Source organism: Lepidothrix coronata, unplaced genomic scaffold (genome assembly GCF_001604755.1).
Source record: "Lepidothrix coronata isolate B3197 unplaced genomic scaffold, Lepidothrix_coronata-1.0 Scaffold190, whole genome shotgun sequence".
Taxonomy (NCBI): domain Eukaryota; kingdom Metazoa; phylum Chordata; class Aves; order Passeriformes; family Pipridae; genus Lepidothrix; species Lepidothrix coronata.
Window position 1 is genome coordinate 526,473 of NW_016690370.1, and position 9,658 is coordinate 536,130.

Genomic DNA, 9,658 nt, shown 5'->3' on the forward strand with positions numbered 1-9,658 from the left:
TTGTGGGTGGAGGTGGAGATCCCCTGGGACAGTTGGAAGCTCTCTGCTCTCCTCCCTGAGAAGAAGGGGGAGATGCTGGATGTGCTGGATGCCTCCATGTGCCCTCCCAAGAAGCTGCTCCAGCACGAGGCTTAAGATCCCAACACGTCCTCTCAGCTGGAACCCTCTTTACATCACTTGTAACAGAATCTGCTTCGCTGCCCTGAGCCTTGAATGTAAAATAAAGACATTAAAAATGACTAATTCAGGAATGTTTCCCCCTCTGAAAACCCAAACTGAGCCCACAAAGGGCGCAGGGGCTGTGAGGCCTCGGGAGCTCAGGGCTCTCTGTGATTTTTAGCAGAGCTCTGGGCAAACTCACACAGTTTAAGTACCCAGGGAGGCAGCTTTCACAGCTCTGGTTATGGCCACATTTTCAGATGTAAACTGGAATTCAACTTTGTTCTCTACAAAGAACTGTTTATGGGTTTGTGTACAAATAAAATTTAAACTAACAGTTTATTTTGGGTACTCAGTGGCTTTGCTGAGAACTCAGACATAAATCGTTGCTTAGGTTTAAATTTGCTTTAAAATGGATGTCAAAAATAAAAGTTATACTTTGTGAAGTTCCATTTATGCCAACAGATCTGAGCCACAGAGGGTGCTGCTCATGAGGCTTTCCACTGAGTCACAAGACATTGAAATATTGTCCATCTGTTGCAAATGAGGGAAGACAGCTATAATTAAATGATATTTTGCATTAATTGTATTTAAAGGCTCACAGTTTGCTGGCAGCCAGGGTGAGGTTGACTGTTCAGATGTGTGTTTGTACAAATGCTGGTGGAGGGAAAAAATATTATATAAAAGCTTAATAGTCCTCTGCCCTCCTTTCCATGACTGCCCATCCCCTTTCCAGCAGGGTTTCAAGCATCCTCAGGCCAAGAATTACCTTGTTGGCAGCAGGTAGGAGGCCAGAAGGGCATTCACTGAGCAGGAGGATCTCCATGCCCTTTAGGGAGTCTCCCAAAGGTGTTTTGGTCTCCCTGCCACTGGGAATTATGGAGACAGTGGCCATTAATAGACAATGGATTACTGGGTATCAGGAAAATTTAATTTCCTGGTTGCACTCTGGGATTCTGCTCTTTCTGCAGGGACATAAATGCCCACGAGATAATGATAACTCAAGGGCCAAACTGTGGATATCCCTTTGCACCCTTTTGCTGCTGAACTCAGGAGATCTGGCCAAAGGGACAGCACTGCCAGCCCGTGTGTCACAAACTCGCTGCCCAGGCTCTCTGGGGTTGTTTAATTTGGGAAAACAAACTGATGAGTGGGCAAAGCATTCCATGAACACCTCGGGTTTATTTACGGCCCATCACCGGCTCCAGCTGGACAGGAGCCAACCGAGCTGGGAACGCTCCTCTTCTGCCCACAGCTCCCCCCCTGTGCTGGCAGGGACCATAAACCAGCTGTGCTCCTCCCCACCGGGGTGTTCTTTGCCTCCTGCCCCATCTCCTCCCTGCCCCTGTCACACATGGCAGGGACACAGCAGTGCCCAGCTCTGCCCTGTGCTGTCCCCACACCACGAGGGTGCTCTCCACCCACACGCTCCTGATCCGTGACTCATCCCAATTCCTGGCTGCATTCAGGGATTGGTTTCTACTGTTTTGGCCATTCTGTTGCATAAGGAAGCCCAGTGGTTCCCTCGTCCATCTGCAGCAAAGCTGGGCTGTGGATCCTCCACCTTGGGCTTCGTGACGTTCCTGCACAGCGCAGATCTCAGATTGCATCATGGATTAACTCATCTTTCTCCTTCCTGGGTGTCAGAATTCAAGGATCAAGGGCAGTTTCCTTCCAAGAGGTGTTTTCACTTTGTTTATTTCCTAGAAACACAGAACCCCAGTCTGGCTTGGGTTGGGAGGGACCTTAAATCTTTAAATCATCTCGTTCCACCCCTGCCACGGTCCCTTCCAACCCAAACCATTCCGGGATTCTGGGATTCAATAACAGAAGTGCTTCTCTCTGCTCCAGTTACTCTCTTGCACATTTGAACCCCCAAAATTAATCCCTGTGTCTCCTTCAAGTTTTCTGAAATTAGACAAGACCAAATTCACCATTTCCTCGCTGACAAGACTGGGAGAATATTGAACCACCACGTATTTCCCCGTGGCAGTGAACAACGGCTGTACCCAGGGAACAGTTAAAAACAAAGGAAATTCCTGGTTAAGGCTTATTTTTTTTTGTTTTTGTTTTCCTGAAAACTAAGTGGGACACTTAAGAGAACTTAAGCAAAACTTGAAAAAAAATTTAAATAAATTCATAGCCAATAGAGATAAATTACTCCCAGGAATACGTCCCACATAACTCAGCCTGACCTTGGACACATCTTGGCTAATAAGAGTTGTTTTGAAGTATATATGTTCCATTTATAACAGAGGGCTTAATTCATCTTTCTCCAGGTTCAGAGCAGGGAGCTGACACCCTGTAAATCTGCCTCTCCATTGTTTAACAGAGACGTCTCGGGGCAGATGTTATGCAAGAAAAGCTCAGAGGGAAAATTCACAGGCATTTCCCCAGCCCATGAAAAGAAGTTCTTGATTACAGGCAAAATGAGTTCATTAGAAACTAATCCAAATTAATTGCATCTGAACATAAAGTAATGTATGAATTGCAAATGTTTCTATTTCCTTTAGCAGGATTAATATGGTTGAATTAGTTTTGAAATTCATACAGAATCCTTTACCCAGGTAGGGAATTATTGTAAACCACTTGTGTAATTAAACTGATTACATGTGTCAAAATTGTCATCTCTTCATGGTACAAAGCTGGCTGTCAGCTGCCTGAGACAGGGACAGACCCCACCAAGGGTCTGGCACATCTTTGGCTGCTGCAGTGAGTGCATGGCAGAGCTACTGCTGCTTCCACCAGGCCAGACCTGGGTTGTAGGGCCAATAGATCCCACCAGAGAATCCTCCCCTGCAGCCCTGCAGCCCCAGCACTGTGGGAATAACCCAAATCCCACCTGGGGGTCCAGGACAAGGAGAAAAGACAGCTAAAAAATGACCAGACACCACGTGGGTCAGTTCACATCCCTTCCCAGAGTAAGGATGGATGTTGTAGCAATGGCATTCCTTTAAATTAATGGCTGTTCAAGTAATTGTGATAATCTAAACCAGGTATAAGCTGCCAGGGGGCAGGGCTAGATGGGATATTGGGAAGGAATCCTTCCCTGGGACGGTGGTGGGGCCCTGGCACAGGTTGCCCAGAGAAGCTGTGGCTGCCCCATCCCTGGAAGTGTCCAAGGCCAGGTTGGACGGGGCTTGGAGCAACCTGGGCTAGTGGAAGGTGTCCCTGCCCATGGCAGGGGGTGGGACTGGATGGGCTTTGAGGTCCTTCCAACCCAAACCAGTCTGGGATTCTGTGATTTAAAATGCATTAAACTCAGTTAATTCATTAGGCTGATTTTTTTTCTAATTGGTTCAGGACTTTGGGCTTCACCCCAGCAGAATTTCTGCTGCAGTCAACAAAGTCACTGCAAACATCCATGAATTTCCTGCTCAGGGACAGCAGGAACATTTACATGTGGTTCCCATTGTCCTGCATTTAACCTCTCTGAGATATTTTGGGGGAATACTTTATTTACATTTTCTTTAACAAAGAACATGTTTACCTTCTTCCTAAAGATTACCACATGCCCAAACACTTCCAAGCCTAAATATTTCCTGAAAGAGAACCTGCATAATAATTAATGTACACACATTAAGTGGAGGAACAGTGAAAAAAGATGTTCTGAGTATTCACAGGGATTTTGTAACGGGATATGGGCAGTATCCTAATTTTTAGCAGATTAGCAATAGGGGCAAGTGCAAGCCAAGTTTCCACTGCTTAAATATTTACTGAAAGGACAATAAGAGGTTGGTAAGTGTGCTGTTGTTAATACTAACAGTTTGCACTCTGCTGTCTTTGCTGGGGGTCAATGCACGGTCTGAGAGCTGAAGCCCCCTCTGTGATCCTCCAGCACACAGAGGGGTGATTGCTCAGGGCCAGCTCTCACCAGAAGAACTACTTCAGATCTAAAATAGTTCTAAATTAAAATGATCTCTGAGAAAAGTCGTTGTGTCTCTTTCTGGTTGCACCCAAAATTCAGCTGTTTGTCCTAAGAGCATGTAGGGACAGGACAACAGGGAATGGCTTCCCACTGCCAGAGGGCAGGGTCAGATGGGATATTTGGAAGGAATTCTTCCCTGAGAGGGTGGGGAGGCCCTGGCACAGGCTGCCCAGAGAAGCTGTGGCTGCCCCATCCCTGGGAATGCCCAAGGCCAGGTTGGAGCAACCTGGGACAGTGGAAGGTGTCCCTGCCCATGGCAGGGGGTGGAACAACACGAGCTTTAAGGTCCCTTCCAACCCAACCATTCCACGATTCTATGACTCCATAATTCTAATAACACACAGACAGTTCCTATTTTCCAAACCCTCTTTCTGGCCTGAGCTGCTCAAACGTGGCTGAGCTCCACCCTCCTGCACAAGCTGCATCTGGTGTTCTCATCAGCGGTGGGTGACCGGTGGGTTGTGTTCTCCTGGAAGAAAAAGAAGACAGTAGGTTTAAATTGTTGTTAGGGAGGTAGGAATGGTGGCAGTGGTTGCCTAACATTGGAGTGATGAAATGTCTCCCCTGTTCCAGAGTGTGTGGAGCACGTCAGCATCTCCCTGGAGCTCCAGGGCAGGGCAGGGGCCGCTCGAAGGCAGCTGACGGAGAATTAAAATAGTTGGGTTTCACGGGGGGCAGGAACTGTGGGGTCAGTGTGGCCCCATCGCCTCTAAGTCCTGGGCAAATTTACCATTTCATGTGTAAGATCACTTCATGCAAACCCAGGAAGCCAAAAAGCTGAGTGACAACACGTTGACCTGGGCGTTCCAAACACCAGCGGTTGGATGTGAGCGGCTGCTGCCCAGCTTGGCAACCAGACAGAAGTGACTGCTGGTGCTTCCTGCCTCTTCCAGGAGATGCAGAATCCAGGGTGACACTTTTAAAGAGCAAAACACTAGCGCTGGCAGTGAGAGGAGGACGTGCAGGCACCTGCTGAGGGCTCCTGCAGCCACTCTACACGGGCCACTGTGGACCTGGAGATGCACTGCCAGGATCCCGGTGTGATCCCAATGGATCCTGCACCAGTGTGGGTATTAGCCTGTCAAATGGAATGTCAGCTTGAAGGGTGATGCAGCTGCATTTCCTTAATGCATTATTAAAACTGGTATCTTGTCCTCTAAATTAGCTTAAGATGTTCATCAAAGATCCCACTGCTCTGCCGCTGTGCTCTGCCAACCAGGGGTTTTCTCCTCGGTGCTTCCAGGGTGGCTGTGGCTGCTGGGCAAGTCAAACTGCCCCTTGTTCCTTTTGTGCATTTTGTACCTCCCCATTTCAGAATTCTCTCCCAGGATTTTTCCCTGGGTGATTCTTACCCCTGTGAAAGGAGGCAGTTGATGGCACATCAGCGTGTCTGACGTGCAAAGGCCATAAAACCTTTGTTATGAAGGAAGACGTCCCCAAACAGCCTTCACAGCTGCCATATAAAAAGAGTTTAAGAGAGAAAAGCCCTCTGTGGGAAAAGCCTGGGCTCCTGTGAGCACAAGAGGATCCTGCTGGAGGAGAAGCTGCCTCTGCAGCACAGCCCAGGAGCCGTGTGTGGGCACAGCATCGCTACGTGCTGGGTGATGCTGCACACGGATGATTCGGCAGATTCCCACAGATCCTGCGGGCAGGAGCGCCCGGCACTCCCAGCCCTTCCCACTGAAATCAAAAATCAGCCCCAAACTGGGGAGGAATTAGGTTTGTGCTGCTCTTTCCTGTCAGAAGGCGGCATGGGGTTACCACGCTGCCGAGGAAGACGATGGGAACTGAGGGCTCTGCTGATTCTTCCATCAGAAACTGAGCTTTTGGCCAGTCCCTAAAATTAGTGACAGCAGGCCAAACAGCACAAATGCATCCTAAAACCTGCGGTCTGTCACTGGACTGGGGAGACTCGTGGTGTAGAAAATTCTGAGAATTTCCTTCATTCACACCAACTTAATTGCCTGAAGAACACCTGCAGGGAAGGCTGGGTGCTGGTGTAAAGTGTGAGTAGTGACAGCTCACATTTATTAGATCCCCCAGCAAAACCAGGGGCAGTTGCTGCTCAAGCATAGGAAGGGTTTAAAATGAGGACAGTTTTTCCAGCTCCTTTCAGAAGTTTGCTGCCCACCTCAAAAGCACAAAAGTGATGCAGATCTGCTGCTTTATTTCTAACATTTCTGACCTTTAAGGTGCACTTTTGCCTGCTGGCGCTTCACAGAAAGGCTGAGAAATAACAAGAAACTGAAGATTCAAGGGCAAATGAAATGGGAACAGCCACAAAATTGGACAAGTATCAATATTTACTGGGCAGGAAGCAGCACAGTGTGTAGTGTTACGCAAAGCCCATTATTTATTCCATGGGTATCCAGCCACAGCTCACTCGAAGGACTGGAAGCCACGGAGGCTCAAGTGCTTTTCCAGGGCTGCTCCTCTGAAAGGCAAGTTTAAAAGCTTTACCTGCAATAAAGCTGAGCTGTGAGTGAGCAACACAACACATCAGTTTTATACACAGTATTCAGCAGGTTTCCATGTGGTTTTATGCACTGGGCAGCGTTTTCTTTTCTTCTCGTTTCCAGGCTTTTTGAGCGGAGAACTGGGACCCACGAGCGTGGCAGTGTCCAAGCTCCCTGTCAGACACCTGGCTGCCCTCGCCCTGCCCTGCTCACCTCACTTGGTGCTGCTACAGAGGGAGAACAAAACGTGGAAGCTGCTGCTTCAGCCCCGAGGAACCCACGTCAGGTCCTGCTGCGAACACACCACGGGCTCTGCGAGGACAGAAACAGGTGTTTACTCCTTCCTACACGATTTGTTTGATCTCTTCCCTCAATCCCCTTCCCAGGCCAGCACATCTCCATGTAAATTCCACGCGAAAATTTTCTCCCCAGGAAGCACAGGCTGTGTGAGCGCCGGCTGGCTCGTGGAATACCCATAATTACGCTTCAGGAAACCTTAGGGGGTTTATATAGGCTTTATATGGGTTCAGACAGTCTAAGAAATAAAATAGAAACAGAAGAGTCCTGGCCAACTTCTGTCGGCCTATAGACTTATTAGGTATTCCAGTCCAAGGAAAGCAGGAATGTAAGTATTCCTGTCCAAAAATATCCTGTTAAGACTATTTTATTTTAATCACAGCTGCGCTAAAAAACACACAGTTCTCTTACACCATCCAATCATCTTCTCTGGTAGGATGAAAGCACATTTTTCATGTCTTTTTATTACAATCATCTTGCAGACAGACGTGCCGAGAGCTGAGTCAAGGTTGGAGATTCCCACTGTACATGTCCACCAAATTCACATTGCACACATCAATAACCTGCACAAGGTTGTTGCACGACTCTACTCAAACTAGTTGGAGTCTGAAGAGAGCAGGTAAAACATGCCAAGTTTATCTGGAGGAGGGTGAGGATCCCGAGGCTGAGCCCGGGCTCTGCACCGCGTGCTGCTCGTGCTCATATTAATGAACTGCTTTATTGGGGGATCAATCGGCAGCACCGCGAGTTTTATTGACTTTATAATTAGCAGTATCTTACTTTTGCTTGAATAAAGCTGTTTTCCCTAACATAAAATCCATCATTTCCAGCCCGTTATTTGCATAGAAGCGTTCCGAGCTGCTTTGGCTCTCGCTGCCCGTGGGCTCCGCCGGGAGGGCTCCGGGCACACCGTCCCTGCCGCTGCCCCGTCCCTGCCCATCCCGCGGGGACACCTCGGGCTCTCTCCCGCAGCCGGGCCCGGGGGGACCCTTCCTACAACTCACCGGAGGTCGCCGCTTCCCCGAGGAGGGGTTCGAGGGCTGCGGCTCCCCCTGCTCCTTTCCCGGAGCCCCCTCAACCAGCCCCGTCCATCCGCGCCCGGAGCCCGCTGCTCCCGCCGGGATACCTGGAGCTTCCCAGGGCGGAGGAGCCCGTTGTGAGGGGGCAGGAGCCCATCCCGGTACCCCCGAGAGCGACCCGGAGCCACGCTGGGCTCTGTCGGGGGCGGGAGGCTCCGATCCAATCCCCCCCCCCGCTCCCGCCATCCCTCCCTGGAAAACATTCCGAGCCGTTCCACTTTCCTCGATTTTATTACCTGAGGGAACCTGACAGAACTTGTAAAGACACAATTGCTATAGAGCTTCCACCGGCCGGTTCGGCTGCAACAGAAAAGCCACCGCGAACGCCGCGCCCCGGGGTTTGTGCGGCCGAAACTCGGGAAAAACTCATATAAAGTGGTTGTTAAAAATAAAAAAAAAAAAAGAAAAAGAAATGCGCTTCCTCGTCGTGCTGAGCGCTATCGGCGTGTCGCGATATCTACGGAGCAGAAAGAAACGTGCGAGCTCTACAGAAGGGTGTAAACACAGAAAAGAAAGAACATCACCGATGGTCGGACATCGACAGTACCAGGAGGGAGGCGAAACCGTCCCCCAAACCGTCCCCCCTTCAGTCAATAGGTCGCAAAGTGTCTTAAATTCATTACTTGGCACTTATTGAAATTCGTGACGTCGAAAATGGATTAAAAAAGGTGAAGCAAACCTGAGTGAAACAAAATATATTGTACTGACAACAAATGCAATGAGATAACAGCATCTTGCTTTCTTTCTTTTTTTCATTTTCTTTTTTAAATAACTTAAAATACACTAGAAAAAATATGGTCAATATAAATAATTTTGTTTTCATGGAGAACAAATAGATACAAAGCCCGTCCATACCAAAGTTCACGTAGAAGAGCTTTCCCTCTGTCTTGGCAATAAGCTTGAGGGTCTGATGGCAAAATCTGGGATAACAATCACCGACTGCAGGGTGCCCCAGGTTAAATAGCTTTACGTCTCTCAAATAATAATAATAATAACCAAAAAAATCACAAGATTACGTGAATAGATACACCTTTATGAGATAAAATGTAAATGTTTGACAGTCAACTATCAATTCACAAGTTATAGCCAAAATAAACTTTGTTCGTGTGTATCAACATATTTTACATGTACCCAGTACCTCTTATTGGAATTTGCCGTGGTGTCAAGTGGTGGTTGGGAATTAAATACTCTTTTTTTTGTTTGTTTTCTTTTTTTTTTTTTTCTCGTTTGTTTTTGCCCTCAGGACAGGAGAGACCCGGCAAAGCGAGGCACACTCCGCTCTCCTGGTGCTTTCCGCTCCCTTTTATTTCAGAGGTGGGACAGCAAACGACCAACAAAGATTTAAGAGTGGAAAAGGTAGTGCTTGATCTCCCTCTCTCTGCCTGCTTCCCTCCAAGATTAAAGGAGAAAGAACCCAGCCACGTTTGTTTGTTTGGTTTTGTGGTTGTCTCGTTTTTTTCTACTAAAGATGAGGGTGAAGTGCAAGTGAATCAAAGGACTCCATCAATGAAATACAAATACATGCAACCCGGAATGCTGCTGGAGGAAGTATCCCGGACAGTTTCCCATTAGAAATTCGCAGAGAAATCAGTCTTTTTTCTTTTTTCCCTTTTTTTTTTCCTCTTCATCGTCTCTCTTCTTTTTTTTTTTTTTTTTCTTTTTTTTTTTCCCTTTTCCCCCCTCCTTTTTTTTTTTTTTTTTTCTCCTTTTTTTTTTTTGTCGCTATTCCAGACGTGGTT

General features: G+C 47.8%; 1 long non-coding RNA gene across 2 annotated transcripts; it reads left to right on the forward strand.

Annotated features, from left to right (window-relative positions):
* The first annotated feature begins 4,463 nt into the window (after positions 1-4,463).
* LOC108505419 lies at positions 4,464-7,550 on the forward strand. Of its 2 annotated transcripts, none has more exons than XR_001877505.1 (3): positions 4,464-4,541; positions 6,667-6,873; positions 7,323-7,550. It is a non-coding gene; the product is annotated as an uncharacterized LOC108505419 (long non-coding RNA). The 2 variants fall into 2 exon arrangements; XR_001877504.1 differs by having other exon boundaries at positions 4,466-4,575.
* Positions 7,551-9,658: the final 2,108 nt, after the last annotated feature.